The sequence below is a fragment of the Sminthopsis crassicaudata genome, chromosome 3 (genome assembly GCF_048593235.1).
Source record: "Sminthopsis crassicaudata isolate SCR6 chromosome 3, ASM4859323v1, whole genome shotgun sequence".
Taxonomy (NCBI): domain Eukaryota; kingdom Metazoa; phylum Chordata; class Mammalia; order Dasyuromorphia; family Dasyuridae; genus Sminthopsis; species Sminthopsis crassicaudata.
This window is the reverse complement of record NC_133619.1, coordinates 223,291,633-223,311,799: the sequence shown is the minus strand read 5'-3', so window position 1 is coordinate 223,311,799 and position 20,167 is coordinate 223,291,633. Positions and strand designations below refer to the sequence as shown.

The 20,167-nt window shown below is 33.6% G+C and overlaps 1 protein-coding gene across 12 annotated transcripts in view; it reads left to right on the top strand.

The window, feature by feature from the left end:
- TBL1X (transducin beta like 1 X-linked) overlaps positions 1–20,167 on the top strand; it is a 354,204-nt gene that overhangs the window by 80,403 nt on the left and 253,634 nt on the right. For 2 of the 12 annotated variants that reach the window (XM_074300045.1, XM_074300050.1), the window contains exon 2: positions 11,949–12,080. The exons of the other annotated variants lie outside the window; for them this stretch is intronic. The gene's annotated coding sequence lies outside the window, so the exon portion shown is untranslated. The remainder of the gene's footprint in view (positions 1–11,948; positions 12,081–20,167) is intronic. 12 annotated transcript variants of the gene reach the window in all.

The window sequence follows — 20,167 nt, the reverse complement described above, 5'->3', positions numbered from 1 at the left end:
CTATACTGTATTGGGAGAAAGTTAAGAATTATAAGCAACTAATTTGTAAATGATAATTTGGGATATGATCTATTCCTAATTGAGAGTTTACCTGTTGTGTTATTGCAATGTTCCAGTATTATTTGTATTTGTAATATAGTGATTTTCCATGATATGGAGAGATACAGGAATCATTATGACAATTGGACAATGATAGATGGACAATATTGCTAGAATTCTGAGGTGGATCTATACAAAGACTAATCTCTTTAAACATAAACCAAAATTGCTGGCTGATGGAGTTCTATACAAAACTCATTTCAAATTTTTAAGGTCCCTTCCTGTTCTAAAATTATTACACATATGTTAAAGAAGTAAGCAAGGGCTGTCCATCATAATATTCATTTCCATAATCCATATATGAAATTTATCTCAGGCTTTTATTCATACATAGCTCTCTTGAAGGAAATAACTGGTATTGTTTCTTGAACATTTATTGGAATTTTCACATCACATTTTGTGCTTAGCAATTGATCTAATAACTAAAAAGTAGTGATTATATAGATAACATGTAAGTTATTCAATTAAAAATTATTAAAGAACCAGGTTTTCATGTTAAATCCTTAATTTAATCACTTCATCCTACTTTATATTGTTGGATTATCTGATAAATGGTTTAATTTGATGAGCCTAGAGAATAGGAATAAAGGACTGGCCAGAAATTTAGCAATAGCCAGGTTCAAGGACAGACTCAAGAGCTCTCAAGTCACTTAAGCTCTGTGTCTCAGATGACTCTTTTAAGACTGTCAATTGCCATTGGCATTGGTAAAGGTTGATTACTATTTTCCTATACTAGCATAGCTGAAGTTCCCATTTAAAATGTTTTTGTAAAATATATGTAATGCACAGAAAACAATAAAAAACAATTTAAAAATTGTATACTATCAGTGCATTTCTAATTTTCCTTGTGTGGGGACTCTTTGATGTTTAAGATCAATATCATGACACTATTATAGCTATTCTCTCTTGGGGACTTACCTTAGTCTCTGTTGCTGATTGTAATATTAAGACCCTATTAGGGGGACTTTGTGGATGAAGTAGGAAGCAGTGAATTTTGAAAAAAGTAATTAGTTAAAAAAAATTAGTAAAAAGATGGTGCAGTGGATAGCTGAGAATTAGGAATCATGAAGTCTCATTTTCAGGAATTCACATTTGTCCTCAGATAATTAGTATTATCTAACCCTATTTGCCTCAGTTTCAACATCTGTACAATGAACTAGCTGGAAAAGGGAAATTACTGCAATATCTCTGCTAAGAAAACTCCCCCAATGGCGATCACTGAGTTGGATTTGACTGAACAACAGCAAAAATTAAAAAGCAGAATTATTGTGTTTCTGAGCCAAGAATACAGGCAGCAAATTTTGGATGGGAGGGAGCAGACTTGGTTAAAAACTGTACCTAAAGAGGAAGTAGAGCAAGGCCAGAAATCATAACCAAGAGGTGAGGTTCAGTGGTTGGACTGCAGACTTTACCATTAAGGGAAGTCACACGCTTTGGAACTTGAAAACATTCTTTGTTTGCTATGCTCAAATATTTTGTGAAGAAGTGATTTTTTTTTTTTTTTTTGCTCAGTCTTGGAAGGTCTACTCTGCCTTAAGAATATCATTCAGTTGGTAGAGAGAGCCCCATTCTGCACTCATTCCCTGGAGGCCAACTGTAATCTTTCATCTTTCTCCATAGTCCTTTGCAAACAAGTTTATATGCTAGGCCTGTGTTAACCTTTGGCTTCTATATCTTTCTTTTTAGCAAGGAGATTGAATATTTAAAAGGCCAATGAGATATCTGGACTCCTTTAGCCCTCTCTACATGGCTACCTTTTGCATATGGTAAAATTATTTACAAAAAAAGGACAGAATCTACATGGATCATGTAGGATCACAGAATTGTAGATTTAGAATTGGAAGGGACCATATAAATCATCTAGTAAAACCCCCTCATTTTGCAAATGAGGAAACTAAATTTAGGGAGTATTGAGTGATTTGCTTTAGGTCAAATAAGTGTGGTACATCTGGGATTGGAGCCCAGATTCTGCTGATACGACAGAAGCAATCTTTTCACAGTACTGTCCCATTTGGGTTTTTATTTTTATTTTTTAAATTTTTTTTAGAGGGTGCAAAAGAGTGAGAGAGGGACTCATAGTTTATTTTAAAAGGTTGAAATAGCTATAATCACATGCATTACTTTCTGATTTTAATCCTTTCTTCTGGCTTGGTATTTACCTTGAAGTTTATTCTAATCAAGCAATGATTTTACTTGCATGCATATGTAACTGGTTTGAAAAGCAACTATTGCTGTGCCTATAGCCAGATATTTTAAAATCACATCATGTTAGTTTATAATGTTGCTATAACTGATAGATTATTTAATTTGATAATTAGTCAAGCAGAGAATTAATCACCTATCAGGTACCAGGCACTATGCTGTGAGTTAGGGATACAAAATCAGAAGATAAGATTGAGAAAGATATAATATTACAATTGATCCACAAAGAAGGAAAATTCATCTATAAGAAATGATTTTTAAAAATATTTGTACATGTAAAACAATTTTAACATCCTTTTTTCTAAATGTTGAGTTCCAAATTCAATGAATAATATTCTTAAGGCAGAATAGGCCTTTGAAGACAAAGCATAAAACATCATTCATCTACTTGTAAAATATTCCTGTTATCACCAACCTTATACTAAATGTTGATACTTATCATTAGAAATTTTTTTACTTAAACCTTATCTCCCATATCTCTATTATTCTTAAACTTATATTCTATTGGAATTCATTCATCTATTCATCTATTAATCAATCTATCTTTTATCTGTATGTAAAATTTAAAAAATAATTTAGGTGTGGGTGTGGTGGAGGCCCAAGCAGCAGAAAAAGCTTCAAATGGAGGGGGCACTTGGGATAACATTTTTGGTGCTTATTTTGTCCACAGTCTTCTGACTCTTCTTGTGAAGAGTAGATGGGAGGCATCTGAATGGCTTTGATACCTCAATCTAGTTTTTTCTAGTTTTAACTTTAATACTCTTTTCCTTAGGTCTTCTTATATATTAAAGTTGCCAAGCATTCAAGTGTATGTTGCTTAGGTTCCATTTGGAGAAGCTTGTTAGATAGTTCAAAGAATTTATGCCCTTCATCTTCTTTAAGGATGTTGTTACTTGGGTTATAATAATTTTCATAATGTAGTTATATTCCATCTACTGCACCACCTAGCTGCCTTTTTTGCTTTCCTTTTAATACTCAATCTGAGCACGGTAAAGTGAGATGATCAAATGTCCTTAATTAGTATCCCCAATAACTGTGATTTCTCCTCCCTTTCTCAACCAAATACCTTGAAAAAAGTCATTTTGGTGTCTTCAGTTTCTCTCTTTTCACTCTCTTCTGTGGGCTTTGAAATCTGTTTTCTAATTTCATCATTTAACTGAACCTGTTTCTCCCCACATTTAATCATGATCTTTTAATTGGCAAATCTTATAGTCTTATCTCAATTCACATTCTTCTCTACCTCTCTGCAGCTTTTGAATCCTCACTGTTGCCTCCATTTCCTTGTCTGTGAAATGGGGATAATAATATTGTGAGCAACAAATAAAATGTGTTTAGCACAGTGCCTGGCACATAGTAACTGTATATATGCTTATATATTATATATATTTGTACATATATATGTAATTTTAGACACACACATACATACATACATACATATATATATATATATATATATATATATATATATATATATAAATGCTTTTTCCCTACTTCATATATGAGACAGGTATACCATCATGATAAAGGATTTATCACTGTAGCCAAAGTAAGGGGAACTGGGATCACATCCTGATTCTGTTATATACTATTGATATGACCTGGCAAATCACTTTCATCATATATTTAATAAGTACTTAATAAACATTTTCTTTTTGCTTAATACTGTGCTGGGGACACAAAGACAGAAAAGATGAGGTAAAAAATGAACTGAGAAATGGTAGATAGGTCAGTTTAGCTAGAATATAATGTGCAATTAAGCCTAGGCTAAAGCCAGATTGTGAAGACATTAAGAGACAGACAAGGGAATTTATGTTTTATCCTGGTTTCAAGTGAAAATCAGTGAGGCTCTTTGAGCTGGGGAGTGACATGGTCAGGTCTGCACTCATTTAGACACGTCATGTTTGTCAATTGTTTGGAGGGTGGATTAGAGAGGGGAGAAATTGGAAACCCTGCAACCAATTAAGGGCTGTTGTAATACTTCAAGTTAAGTGTTTTGAGAGCCTAAACTAGAGTAGCTTTGTATGAGTGGAGGGAAGGGGACAGATTTGGGAGATGTCAGATAGATTGGATTGATAAGATTTGTAAACCAGTTAGATTGAGGGGTGAATGAATGATAAATTTGTGAACATGGGTGATTAGAAGAATGGAAAATAGTGGTGTCCCCAAGTGCCCCTTGAAGCTGGAAAGTTAGGAAGAGGGTAAAACTTTGGGAAAAGATAATGAATCTTATTTTGGACTGAAATCATTTTCTATACCTCTTTGGTGCCTGAACATACTCATCTGTAGAAAGAGTTAGACTAGGTGATCTCTGGGGTCTTACTGTCTCTTGTTATAAATATCATATAAAGATTAGTCTGTTGCTATCAGTGGATAGCGCAATACAAGACAAATTCTTCCAGGCTCTTCCCTTGTCAGCTTATCTTGTATACAAACGCCAAATTCATATCCATAACAGGTTTGGCCACATCATACCTCTGCTCAAAAGCTTCCCTATTGCTTTTAGCATAAAAAAACAAATTCTGCAGCCTGGCATTTAAATGTTCCTACAAAACCATGCTCTTTCCTTTCTTTCCTATTCCTTTTTTTAGGTTATTGTACAGTCATATTAAATATATTTCCATGTAAGTCATATTATGAAAGAATCAGAACAAAAGGGAAAAATAACAAGAAGGAAAAATAAACACTACCAAAAAAAGCGAAAATAGTATGCTTCAATCTGCATTCAGACTCCATAGTTCTTTCTTTGGAACATTTCCCACAATTTTGGGATTGTCTTAAAACATTGTATTGCTGAGAAGAGCTAAGTCAGTCATAGTTGATCATCCACACAATGCTGATGATACTGTGTACAATGTTCTAGATTCTGCTCATTTCATTCAGCATCTTTCTTTCCTTATGTTACTTTTTTTGTGCCCTTTGTGTTCAAGCCAAATTAGTCTCTAAGCAAATTTTCAATTTGTAGTTACATTTCCCATATTTGTGGACAGAGATGTCTCCCCACCTCCCCAGTGCTTGCAACACACTCTCTACACACGTTTATTGACTTTATAATCTTAGGTTACATGATGTCCTCATAGAACTCATGATACCTTGTCCTATGAGAAACCCATTCCAATATCCCCAGATGTTAACGTCCTTGGCTCTTCATATTCTTTTTCTTTATTTATCAGTATTCTTGTTATATTCCCTTATTACAATGCTTTTTAAAGGCAAGGACTGTTTTATTTTTGACAATACTATAAGTGATTAACCATCATGTATCACACATTCTGCATAGTAGGACAAAATTAATATTTATTGAATTGAATTGAAATTCTTCCAAAACTATGAATGTGGATACAACATAGGTTTTTCTTTTAACTTTTTTGTTGTTAGTTTGCTTGTTCATAGTTAGTTCTCTTGATTGAATATTAAATTTTAGAGAAAAACCTGTCTCTTCCTTTCTAAAAAGAACACCATTATATGCTTCTTATACTAAATGTTGATTCTTATTATTAAATTTTTACTCAAGCTTTCTCTCCCATATCTCTATTAATCTTATTTCCATTATTATGTTGGACAGTTAATTCTGTACTCTGCCAAAACTTTTTGTTGTAGATTGTACTTTGTATATTTTTTATGGCTGTATTTTCCTGTCTAGAGAACTGATTGGTCTCATTATGATTATTCTGTGGGGTACGATCCTGTTCCCTTCACCATTTCTTTGTTCTGCTTTTTCTGTGAGTGAATTGATGAGGTTTCACAGGTTTTGAGGGGGAAGTTTGAGATTAATGTTTATCCCCATCTTTTCATTTCCTAGTTTAAAGAGTGATATTTGTTCTTGTATTATTCATTGTTTGGAAAGTGTCACATGTTTGATGCCCCAGAATTTCCTTTTGTTTGTTTTTTGTTGTTGTTGTTGAATCAGAGTTTTGCTTTATTGACCCTTTGTAGTTAAAGAAGGCAGGGAAAAAGTCAGGTAAACCAGTACCAGAGATGAAAATATCTGTTTATCAAATGTAGAAGTTTAGCTATCTTTACTGGAGAAATGTCCAAATTAACAGAACAGATGGTAGATGATTAGACTAACTATTTATTGTGTAGTTATTTTTTAAGCAACTCTCTGTGATCTCCTTTAGGGTTTTCTTGGCAGAGATATTAGAGTGGATTATAAATTTTTCTCCAGCTCATTTTGCAGATAAGGAAACTGAGGAGAACAGGTTCAGTGACTTTGAGAAGGCTATACAAACTAAAGGTCTGAGGCTGGATTTGAACTAAGGAAAACTCTTTCTGATTCCAGGCCCAGTGCTCTATCCATTGTACTACCCAGTTACCCCAGACTAGCTATATGTGCCAGAAGCTGGTCATAGAGGAATGTAATAAGAAAATGAGGAGATGTAAGAAGGATGGACTTGGTGAGAAATACAGAAGGAAGGCCTCTTGGTCTAGGCTTCCTTAGTTTTGCGGGATTTGTAATAATGTTCTGAGAAAGAGGTTTAGCTAAATTAATGCTATGAAACACTTGTGTACTATGATGATGAGAGATCTGAATTCTCCCTTCTTGTGAAGTTACACTGAATGAGACTTTTTTGTACCTATTTTAAGTGGAGATTTTGTTGCCTTATTTTTTAGAGTTAAGACTGCTTTTGATTTATGTAAAGTTTTTTTTATGTGATTGGTTGAAAAAATGTTAATTTTAGGACTGGTGATGCTGTAATTCTTTGGCTAAAATGTCCATTTTTCTGTGACAACCTCTATTTTAAATAATTGGTTCAGAAATCAGAATAAACAGTTGTTAATATTAGTACCCTCTATTTGTTTATTGCTAAATTCACCATTTGCTTTCCCTTTTCAAAGATAAATTATTACTTGTATAATCTTAAATAAGTAACATAATCTCCCTAGCACTCACTTTCCTTATCTTTAAAAGTATCAAATACTAAATGAAGTGAGTAGAACCAAAGAACACCTTACACAGCAGCAAGATCATCAACTCCTCTGATGGATGTGGCTCTTTTCGACAATGAGGTGATTTAAGACAAATCCAATAAACTTGAAATGGAGAGAGCCATTTGAATCCAGAGAGAGGACTGTAGGGACTGAATGTGGATCACAACATAGTATTGTCACTTTTTTGCTGTTAGTTTGTTTGCTAGTTTTTTCTTTATAATTTTTCCTCTTTTGATCTAATTTTTCTTGTGCAGCATTTTAAATGTGGAAATATACTTTGAAATATTGGATTGCTTGCTGTCTGGAGAAGGGAAAGGAGGGAGAAAAATATAGAACACAAGGTTTTGCAAGGGTAGATGTTGAAAACTATCTTTGTATGTATTTTGAAAATAAAAAGCTATTATGTAAAAAAAAAATAAAAGAAAAGAGGAAAAAAGAAAAGGCATCTTAAGGACTTCTAGATTCATGAAGGCATTTGCTTTAAACTGGTTTGCAAATGGGTGTAATTTTTCTTCTGAAGTAGATATTCTGCTTTTTAAGGATCATGGCCATTTGGTAATGAATTCTTTGATCATGACAATTTATAAAACAAAAGCAAAACAAAAAATTAAAAATGCCCCTCAGTCTTGTTCTAATTCTTCTCCTAATTATCCTTCTAATTCTATAGGGATAAATAATGACAGAGTTGTGGACAAGGGGACTGAGTGTAGTAGGAATCAGAGGTTTTTCACTGTCTAAACTTTAACTTTGCTTTTGGTACTTAAGTGTAAGATCCTTGTAGTCAACAATGACTTGTTAATGGAGGAACTGAACCATGTTATTCTTGATATTATTGTTATGCATGAAACCAGAAGGAAAAAGGAAGTTGTAGCTCAAAGAAAGAAGGATGGTTCCTGGGTTCTCCTTGGAGATGCAAATTAAAGGAGTTGTTGGAGTGGTTTTTATTGTGTATTCAAAGGCACTACAAAAAATTCTTAAAAGGAATATTTGATTAACTAGTGTTGCAGTGTATATGGAAAGTATTTATAAAAAGATAACTATTAAAATCACTGGTTTTTTTGTGCCATAATTTGTTGTGGAAGATGGCTAAGGAGAAAAATCTACAATGACTTAGACTGAAACCTTAAATTAACATATATAACTGATACTTGCTGACTTTAGTGACTGTGTGGGCTTAGGGAAAGATGGTTAAAAAATCTTGGAAAATTTGATTTGGGAAAAGCAAAGAGCTACAAACATTAAAGTCGTCAACTCCTTAAAGGCCTTGTACCTATACATTATAAATATTTTCTTTGAGTTCAGAATCAGAGGGTGCTAAATGTCAAGTACCAAATAACTTTTTTTTAAAAAGTTGATTATATTTTAAATTTGATAATTTATATTATATAAATAATAATAAGAAAATGGCTTTCTTATTCCTGGTATATGTCATCCTAAAGTATTTAATTATATTTGTCAGAACACTGATTAAAGCAAAACTGAAAATTAATACTCAGCAAGAACAAAATAAAAATGAGAAAAAGGATGCTGTATGTAATATAAAACAACTGCATTGTGACCTCTCTGGATAAATAGAAAGGGGACAAAGCAATGGATGGCACGTTAATTATAAATTTCCTCTCAGAGTTTGGGCAATGAGGTGGTAAAGTGGAAAGGGAGCTAGACCTAGGGTCCAAAAGACAGTGCAAATCCAGCTTCAAAAATATACTAGCTGTGTGACCCTGGGTAAGTCACTTAACTCAGTTTGCCTCAGTTGCCTCATATGTAAAATGAAGTAGAGAAGGAAATGGCAAATCACTCCACTACCTTTGCAAAGAAAACCCCACATAGTGTCTACAAAAAAGTAGACATGACTGAAACAACTGAACCAAACAAATAAACAAATAAACCTCTAAACTCAGGAAAACTGGAAAGCAAAGTTTGGTACATTAAACTAATTGTCAAAATGTGGAGACCTGAGATTCCAGGAACCATCTCAGCTGGCAAACATGCAGCCCCCTTGTCTAGCAAAGAAATAAGAGGAAAAAAACCAAAAAACCAAAAATCTTTTGTGAGATGTTACCAAGAAGGATAATGTAATACAATGAATAGTTACCTAATAAAATAATGAGAAGTAATAATGAAAGATCTTTAAGTATACATTGGAAGAACAAAATTAATGGACAGAAATGGGGGGAAATAAAATTTCCCTGTAAAGCAGAGTCACAACATTAGGGCTCTGACTCTTACACGTATTTCTAGAGAAAGTATAAATGGAACTGAATTTTAAAAATATATGTGTGTGTCTGTATATATAAATAAAGTAATAGCAACTGGAATAAAACAGGTATGCCCAGAATAGTTTGTGCTATATTTGACAATTTTAAGAGCTTTAAAGCATTGGTTCTCAAGGAATATGAAAAGAGGAAAATCATACCTCTTTTCCTCTTTTCATATTCCTTGAGAACCCAAACCGGAACAAACAAACAAACAAACAAACAAACAACTCGGAGAATATTAACAAATACCGACCTTCCCACATAATGCCAAATGCTTATAAAATAATATCCATATGAGCTGAGACCATCCTTGAGTTGAGGGTATTGACATTGTTGGGAGAGAACAGCATGGCTTTTCCAAGCAGTATTTCACCTTTTTACAATAGCATAATTGTCTGAAAAGCTGAGATAACACAAAATTTCACTCGGCTTATTGTTTGTTGAGTCTTAAAAACCAAACCAAACCTATGGATTTGACAGTACAAAATGCTGCCTTAAAGACTTTCTATAGGGTGTCTCTATGAATACCTCAAAATTATTTAAGATAACTTCAAAAGATGTAACAATAGAGAACTTTGTCTCATTCAGTGAACATTTATTATTTATTTATTATATTCCAGGTACTGAGTTATGTACTGGGGATACAAGGAAAAGCAAAAAATAAATTAATTAATTAAAAAAAAAACCCTCTTGCCCTCAAGAAGATTGCATTTAATGAGTGAGAAGATGCTGGTAGCTTTATACATAGATGATATATTCAGAGTAATTGAAAGATTATCTTAGAGGGAGGACATATTACCATTAAGAGGTATGGAAAAAAGCTTCTGGTAAAAGATGGTATTTTTGCTAAATCTTAAATAAGCCAAGAAGCGGAGAAATTGGGATAAAGAAAGATTTCCAGGTATAAGGCACAGACATTGAAAGTGCAGAGTCTGAAATTTATGTCTCTTCAAGGAATAGCAAAGAAATTGGTATCAGTGGATCATTGAATATGTAGAGGGAATATAATACAAGGAGACTTAAATTCAACAAATTCACCACTATCATAGAGGAGATCCAATAGAGTCCCCTCCCAAGACAGATTTTCTGTAGATGGTGAGTTCTTACAGAGGTATCTATTTATGGATGACTTTATGTTGAGTGCATCATTGGAACTATTGAAGAGCCTCTTAAGCAATGTCAGTCTTAGGGGTTGCTGGTGGCTCAGTGGATAGATCCTAGGCCTGGAGTCAGGAAGACTTGAATTCAAATGTGACTTCCAGAGATTTGATAGTAAATACTTACTAGCTATGTGACTCTGGGCAAGTCTCTTTACCCCAGTTGCATTGCCAAAAATAAAAAGCTGGAGAAGGAAATGGCAAACTTTTCCAATGTCCTTGCCAAGAAAATCCCCAATGGGGGAGGGGTCACAAATGTTTGGACACAACTGAAAAACAATCGGAATGGCAATAAATAATCACTTGAGACTTGGGAACACACAAAAAAATACAAGTGGATGAACTTGTTATCCTGATTATGATATCCAGTTGGATAAGCACCCACAGGGTTTGCTTATCTGTACATATATCTAGGACAGACGTTTCAAGTGGCTCATAAATTGCCAGTCAAAAATTGCAAAGTTTTTTTTAAATTGATCTTTTCCCTAAAAGGAAAGACTTAGCTTTTAAATGCTAGGATTCTTCAAGTGATATATAGCTGAGTAATGAAATTTTGAAGTCTTCAAAGAATGGAAGTTGAGGTTTACCCAGAAGGTGATGAAGAATCATGAGATGGACATGAATGGGCCATAGCACACCAAAGGAATGTATGTCCTAAGAAAAAACCGAGCTTCTCTCACAGGAAAGTAGGCAACATATGAGCTCAGTTGGTATTCAGGGAATGTTGGAGAGCACAAGAAGTGGTAGATCCATGTAGCAATGATGGAAGTGGTATGGACTGTGATGCACCTGGATTTCTTTTCTTTGAATCCCAATGCTCAGCAAAGTGGTTTGCACATAGTAGGTGCTTCATAAATATTAGTTGACTGACTGGAAGTATGGGTGGGTTAATAATCTGTAACAATCTAGGGGATATTTACAGAGATATGATCATGGATTTAGTGGCATTTGTGATTTTTATAGAACCATCCATACTCTTTTCCCATTTCTTTAGCAATAGAACTCTTTTGTGAATTTCTTGTGTAGGGGTATGATTTGTGACTAGATATAACATTCTCTGTGTGTGTGTGTGTGTGTGTGTGTGTGTGTGTGTCTTTGACAAACTAGCCCCATTGCATAGGGATTGAGGTATTAAATTGTAGACTCATTAGCATAATCCTGTTCATCCTACACCAAACTAGAATTGTAAGGTAGTAAAATATTTTGATTTTATGATTTGAGCAAAGACCATGAATTATTAAAACAGTGCCCCTTAAATTTAGAAGCTTATGTGTGTTTTTTTCCTCTGCTTAATTTTTCACAGACTAAAGATTACAGTGGAAGGGAAGATTGACATGGTTCAACAGTGTCTTGGAAAAACCCATAACTAGATGTTATTAGAAAAACCCATCACTGGAAAATGAGCACTGGGAATATTACTGATAACTTCTCAAAGGTTCTTTATTATCTTTTAACAAGCATAAAACATGTGCATTCTTATTTTAATCACATTGACAGTAGAGCATTTAATTTTGACTTCCTCATCTGTTTTCCCCTTTCAATTTTTTACCTTTTTTATGTTTCGTTATTAGAAGTAAAGCCCTAGGGTATGGTTTTTTTTTTTTTTTTTTGTATGATGTCTTCAGTAATACAAGGAGCAGAGAAGAGTGTTCTACTCAGCAAAGGAGAGGAAAGAGTTGGAGAATGGAAATTCTAATATAATAAAATTCAATTGAATGAACATTTATTGAGTTATTACTGTGTGTGAGGTTCTGCTAGGCTGGAAAAATCAATGCTAAGATAGCCCCTACTTTCAAGGAGTTTATGTTCCACTTTAGGGGGAAGGGATCAAAAAGAGTATTTGAATGTAAAATGATATATAATCACATAATTCAGTGGAACAGATTTTATTAAAATTCCTGCAGGTTACAAAGCACTTAACTAGATACCTGAGGTGGGGGGGAGGGGAGAGGAAAAGAGAAAACCAGAACCAGTCTTGGCTTACATTCTTGAGAGAATATTTTTTTTTAATTTGTAGGATTTAAAATATAATTAAAGCAATATGAAGATTTTCGTTTTTCCCAGTCAATCACATAAGGACAAAAAAATAGTTGATGAAATTTGCTTTTATGTTAATGGTTGCTCAATTAGTTTATTCACTCAAATAATAATTTGAGCATCTACTTTGTGCAGTCTCTTCTACTGTGACTGATGGAAATAGCCAATTTGGTCCTTGTAGGGGAAAAAATGGGTCTGAGTACTTATTTTAAGAGGGACATAGAAGTCACATAGTTCAACCAATCTTATTTTCCCAATGGAAGAATAAATCCAGAAGAGTGGACAGGTGACTTGCCCATTCTCAAAGGGGTGGTAGGTAGGGTTAAGATTAGAAACCTGGTCTTGACTTAAAATATATTATTCTTCAGGCAGTCAATCAGTCAATCATTGCTTATTAATTGCCTTCTTTGTGCCAGGCATTGTGTTGTGTAGGAGTTACAAAAAAAAAAAAAAAAAAAAAAAGGCAAAAGACAATCTAATGGGGGGAAAGGGATTAGTTCAGAACAGGAATCTCTCAGTAAACAATGAGGTTAACAAAATAAGTCCTTACTTTATTTAGTACAACTTGCATGTGAATGAGTTATTTAAAATGTACTTAAAACTTAAAACCATAGTTTATTTTCTTTGTCTTTTTGTGAAGACTTCTAGAAAAGCTAGGTAGAAGATCTAAATTAAAATCTTCTCCTGAACACTTACCAATTGTGTGACCCCGGAGTTACTTGACCTTTCTTTGAGTTTTTTCATCTTTAAAACAAGGAGCTATTTGATCTTAGGAGAAAACCCCTTCCAGCCCACTTACCAGCCAAACCAGTCCGTTCCACTTTGGTATATCAATCAATAACATTTATTAAGTGCTTACTACATACCAGGACTGTGCTAATGCTGAGGATACCAATCCAAGCAAATGAGATGACCACTGTCCCCAAGAAGCTTACAGTGTAATAGGCAAGGCAACATGTAAATAACTAGCTACATATGAGTTGTGTAGAAAGTGGATTTAAGATAAACTGAGAGGGACAGATAGAGCAATTGGAATATTTGGAAACTACCTATAAAAGGTGAAATTTTAGTTGAATATTGAATGCAGTTGGAGAAACTAAGAGAATTGAACACTGAATCCATGGAGCCTCATGAGATTATGGAAATAGAATATTGTATAGAAAGAGAAGCAGGCCCAAGAAAAAGCCTTGGTTAGGGGACATAGCATGAATGAAGATACTGAAAAGAAGAGGTTAGACAGGTAGGAGGAAAGTCATGAGAGATGAGAGCATCTTCAGAAGAGGTCCAAAGTTAAAGACAAGTCAAGAACAATGAGTATTGAGAACAGGTCATTAGATCTGGGAGTAACAGATCCTTGTGTTTTGTTTTTAATTTTCTCAAAAGCATAGAGCATTCACCTCTGCAAAACCTTATGTTCCACATTTTTCTCCCTTTTTCCCCGACAGCAAGCAATGTGATATAAGTTAAACATGTGCAATTCTTCTAAACATGTTTCCATGTTCATTGTGTTGCATAAGAATAATCAGATCAAAAGGGAGAGAAAGAAAAGCAAGAAACAACAACAGCATAAAAAGGTGAAAATATTGTACTCTGATCCACATTCAATTTTCATAGTTATGTCTCTGACACTTTTCATCCCAAGTCTATTGGAATTGCTTTGAATTACCTCATTGTTGAAAAGAGCCAAGTCCATCACAATCGATCATCACATAATATTATTGAGTAACAGATCATTGTTAACTTAATTAAGGAAGTTCCACAAAATTGTGGAACATCTGAAAATATAAGTTAATAGGTCTATTGGGACTTACATAATTGGGCTTGTGTGTCTCCAGATTACCCAACATGGTGAGTGTGATGATTGTAGGTCACAATTTAGGCTTCCCTTCCCAATAAAGAGGGAGAAAAATTGGAGGGGAAAAATATTACCTGTTGTGTGATCTTAGCCTTTTTCTTACTCACTAGACCCCCTCTTATTCTCATCCATGGACAAGAAGGAATAAGTTTATTTCCAACTAAGGAATGGTGTCAATGTGAATTATTCTACCAGACTGAGAGCAAACAAGAGAAAAGAAAAAAAAAATCTCATAGAATCCAAAAGTTATCTTCCATTCATTATTTAAACAGGGATTTATTTGATGGCTACCCATATGCCAGATTACTTTATAAAGCTAGCTAGATTGTGGGAGTTGGAAGAGACCCTTAATTTCAACATAATCATAGATTGCCAGTTTAGGATTGAAAGTAATTTAAGACATCATCCAGTCCTCACTTAAATAGATGAGGAAACTGTCCAAGCTGGTTAACAGCTGAAGTGGGACTTGAGGTCAGAGCTTTTGATTCCTAAATTCAGATCTCTTCACAGCTCTCATAGTACATCTTCTCCTCTCTCTCAGTATTTATCCACCTTATTCTGTCACTGTTTTGTTTTGTCAGTCTTCAGAGACCTTTCTTCTTTGTTCTAATGCATAATGACTGTTCTCTTAAGAATTATCTGTTCTGCAATCTAAACCCAATTTTTTTTCTTTTAGTGATGAGGAATAGCTAGGTGATATATTCTTTAACAGAATATATCACCTAGCTATTCCTCATCACTAATAGAATTCTTTGATAGAATATATCCAGTAGGTTTTTTCCCCTTAAGATTTACTAATCTGAGGATCATAGGTTTAAAATTGTAAAAGACCTTCTAGATAATCTAGTCCAGCCCCATCATTTGATAGATGAGTATCCTGGGGCTGAGAAAGGTTAAGTGATTTGCTTAAGATCACATATATAGTAAGGGAATCCAACCCCAGGTCTTATGATTGCAAAAGCAGTGTTTTACACTTCCATGCTGCCTCTTCACAGGTCCCATTTTTCTACCCTTTAATCATAGAGAAATTCAATTTCCTTTTTTCTACTGACTAATATAAATTATACATCATAGTTCCATTGGCAGCTGCAATCTCTCATGATTATTATTAGCTATGTAAATCTTCCTTTATATTCATTTTATTTTGAAAAAGGAAGTCGTGACACTCTCCTAATAAAGAACAATAAATAACTCAATCCCCAAACAATAGACCAAAAGGCCAAAATAATAGTTTTATTCTCTAGTGTTGAAGAAAATCAGATCATTTTAATAACAGGTTTAATTTGAGTAGCATTATTAAGTACCTACTATGTACAGAAAGTTGATACATCCATGTTCTCCTGGTGTTTCTCTCTGGTAGGAGGATAGACCACATACTTAATTAACCAGAGTATAGAATAACATTTATGAGTAGAAGTTTCTACAAAATGTGATTAGATAAAGGAGGAGAAGAAAATAATCTAATAGCGGGCAATCCGAGAAGGCTTCCTGGAAGAGATTGCATAGAAATTGAATAGGAATTCATCTAGCAATAGAGGAGTGAGACAGAATGTCAAGAGTATGGAATAGCTCAAGAAGATGACAGGAAAACATAGGACATTTTTCAGGAGTGTGTGGGTATGACTCCTTGGCTGGAATCTAGTGCATGTAGAAGGTACTAACTAGAATGAGCTAAGTTAAGAAGAATGATAATAATGGTACTCTGAATGCTAATAAAAAGGAGTTTGAATTTCACTTGGTTGGCAATAATGTAGCCATTGAAGGGTTTTGAGCTGGGAAGTGTTTGTACCTAGTCATTTGCATAGACTATTAGCTCCTTGAGAACAGAGATTATTTTTACCTTTCTTTGTATCCCCAGCACTTAACATAGTGTCTAACACAGAGTAGGACTTAATAAATATTGATTGACTTCTGATCTGCCTCTTTGGCCCTTTACCATATCTATTTCAGGAAAATCCCACTTTACTTATTTGAGCAGTTGAATTCTGCTGTAATAGTAGAAGAGACAATTGATGTAGGATAATCATGTGGAGTAAAATGAAAAAGGAAGTAGCATCATCTGGGCCAAGAAATTTTTTTTTCTCTTGATACTTAGTTTAAGAGATTAAAGGCATTAATTAATTTCACTGTCGAATATTTCATGTAAAATGAAGGCGATAACAGTTTATTGCATGTTTACATTTTATTGCCATATCCCCTGAGAAAAGTTAATGATCTAAATTTGAGAGAGAAACAATATTATAGTTTAGAGTGAAGGCACAGTTAAATAAAAAGAAATTTCTGAATATCTAGGGAGGATTATAAACAGCCTAAATAAATCCATCCATTTATCATGCACAGTCATGAATTATACTTGAAGGATAACTTGCTCACTAGAGAGTGTCTGATTCATTCAATTTTAGGTCAGGATGGTTATCATAAGTTATAATAATAAGGATCCCCTTCAATATCTGGGCAAACCTGTTTTTATCTACATATCAAAATTATAAAGAAAATGAAACTGGGGGTACCTTTCATCATAGTAAAGAATGATCAGTTGAGATGATTTAAAAAAAAACTTTGCAGACTTTAAAGTGCTACATAAATATTATTGCTTTCAACATTATCATTATCATCATAATTAATTATAATAGTAGTAGTAGTTCAAATGAGTATGCAGGATCATAATTTAAGACATTTAAATAGAAAAAAGAGAAGGTATTCCCTAAAAGTGCAGCATCTTTTATCAAAATTTAGACTAACCTGAAAAAATCCTTTAAGGAAAAACATATACTAAGCAGATTGATATTTAAGAAAGGCTCATTGAATTTTGCTTTGCACTTGAAAGTAGCCCCTCAATTGAGTAGCTATATAAATTTTTCATCTTTTGTGGGAGAAAAAAAGCAAAAATAGATAGGATTTATTAAATGCCTACTATGTGTAATTTATTGTAATTTAATTGCTTGATTCTCAAGGATCTGACATTGGAGAAGGGGAACAACAGATTTATAGACAATGAGAAGATCATTATAATTATTAAGCACAAAGGAAAGGACAAAAGGAATTAGGAGAATGGTTGCCTAGGAAGTTGATTGTCAATTCAGATTGATGGGCAGAAATCAGAGCATATTAATTGATGATATTTCTGAGTTTGAGATTATTTTAATGGTTTCTTAAATGGACACAGGCATTCCTAGGGAATGACCACTTTGAAGGCCACACTCTAGGAGTCTGTAGTAATTAATTTTAGGGAGTAATTTCTTTGTGAAGGAGGAGCTTCTTGACATTGCAAATAGGGAGACCCTAAAAAGCTACTATTGTGATTACATTTATGATGTTCTTCTGCACAAAAGAAAATGGTCAAGAAAAACATGATAAAAAAATTAAACAATATTCTGAAACATAGTTGTTGACCCCATTTGAGGTTTTCTTAGCAAAGATACTGGACTGGTTTCCTATTTCCTTCTCCAGTTCATTTTACAAATGAGGAAACTAAGAGAAACTGAGTTAAGTGACTTGCCCAGAATCACACAGCCAGTATCTGACACAGGATTTAAGCACAGATTTTGCAAACTCAGATTTTTCTCTCTCTAGTTGCAAGGGGAGCTCTATCCACTCCATCATCTACCACTGTAACAGAACATATTCTTAATTTCATTGTAAAGAGACTTCATGTCCACCTTGTCATATGAATGCTATTTCTAAATGTCCCTTAAGTTTTCATTTTAAAGCATGTAGTTGCCTGTCAAAATAGCTGAGACCCCAGAAATGTTCCACATGTATAGTCATGGAATAAAACTGTTATTTTGTGTTGGGCTTTGAACCAGCATTTGTAGGAACAAAGGGTCAGATCTAAAGGAAAGCATGAACATTTTTTTCTTTTTGAGTCACCCTTAAAGGGAGGCAGTGTAAAGCTTTAATGCCTACTCCCATTTCCAGGCACCTTTTTATTCTTTGTCCACAAGTTGAATAAAGATAAACAGCAATTTAAATGTAATATTTACATAACCTATAAAAATCTGGGTCAGCCTAGCAAAACATGGACTCTGAGGTTAATTCAGTCCCATTGAAGATCTTAAAAGTGCCTGCTGAAGGTTTTGTTGGGATTCTTATGAAAAGGGTGGTTTTCATTTGTAATGTTTGTAAACTACCTATTTGGTAGCATATTCCTTTTTGTGTGGAAAATTTCTGAAGATTTTATTAAAATTAGTAACTCTGTAATGAGTAATTAGCTCCTTAAAGTCAGGGACTACTTACACTTAGCATAGTGCCTAGCAAGTGATAGGTGCTTTATAAATGCTTGTTGATTGATTAATTGTATATTATCTAATACTTTATTTTAACAGTAGGTCAGAATTAGATCCATGTCAAAAATCCAGCTTCAGACATTTTTATTAGATGTATAACCATTGGCAAGAAAATTTAACCTCTGTTTGCCTTTGTTTCCTCAACTATAAAATGGGGACATCATCATTTATTATTCTGGGTTATTGTGAAGATCAAATGAAATCCTATTTGTAAAGTGTTTAACAGTGCATGGGACAGAGAGGGTGCTATGTAAATATTTATCCTCCTTGTTCCCCCTATTTTAACAGTTCTTTGAATATAGTATGTGTTTTATGAATGCTTGTTAAATTATAATTCAGAAAAAGGATTAAAGTATCTTTTTTTTTTTTTTTTTTTTTTTTTCTGGCAGGTACCCTTTAGTGGTTAGAAATTTGTCTTGATATCAGGTCTCAGCCATATACTTGCTGTGTCACTCTGACACAAGTTATTTATCCTTTGATTTCTATGGTTGAGTGATGTTAGAATAAGTCATTTATCATCTCAGTTTTCTAGGCAACTTTTAGACTTTTAGTGGTAGAGAAGGCATGGATTGTTAGAGGGAATTTCTTTTATCTCCTCAGTTCGAGGTTCCAATAAAATCACAGGTCTGTTCTTTATTCCTAAAGTAGTTGAACAAATAACCAAAATAGTAAAATAGAGAATGATAAAACAATGAACAAATTGCTTTAAATGGGGAAAAACCTGCTAGAGGAGAGTCATAGAGAAAGTAGGAATTAATATTTTTCCTTGGAAGATGATAAAGATTTAAGTAAGTTCTGAAAAGGGAAGTGGGGAGGGAGAAGAAATTAAAAACATAAAGATTTGGAAACGGGGAAAATTAAATGCAAAATCAAGTTTTAAGCAAGTAAAACTTGTCAAAATGACATTTTTTTCTATATGCCAATAATACATTCTGTTTTAAAGTTGTCAATTGCTGTTATACTAGTACTTGTACTGGCTGAATTGTTTTATGATTTATGTGAATAATTAACTGAATGGTATGATTTATTTAAACTAAATAGATTTATGATTTAAAAAATCAAATTCTGATAATTTTCTTTGAACACATCTTTTTGCTTTTTTGAAAACAATCTAGTTTCATTTTTTTTAAGGAACTGTTGCATGAAAAATTGTGTTAAGGTGATTCATTCAATTAACATCTATTATCTTCTTGGAATGATAAGAAGTTTAAATAAGATACTATTTGTTTATGTTTTGGTGAAACAGAGTTTAACAAGAAGACACAAACTATAACAGATCTACTTTAGTTCATCACACAATTGCAAAACTAACTATGTGAGGTTGTAGCTCATATAATCTTTATT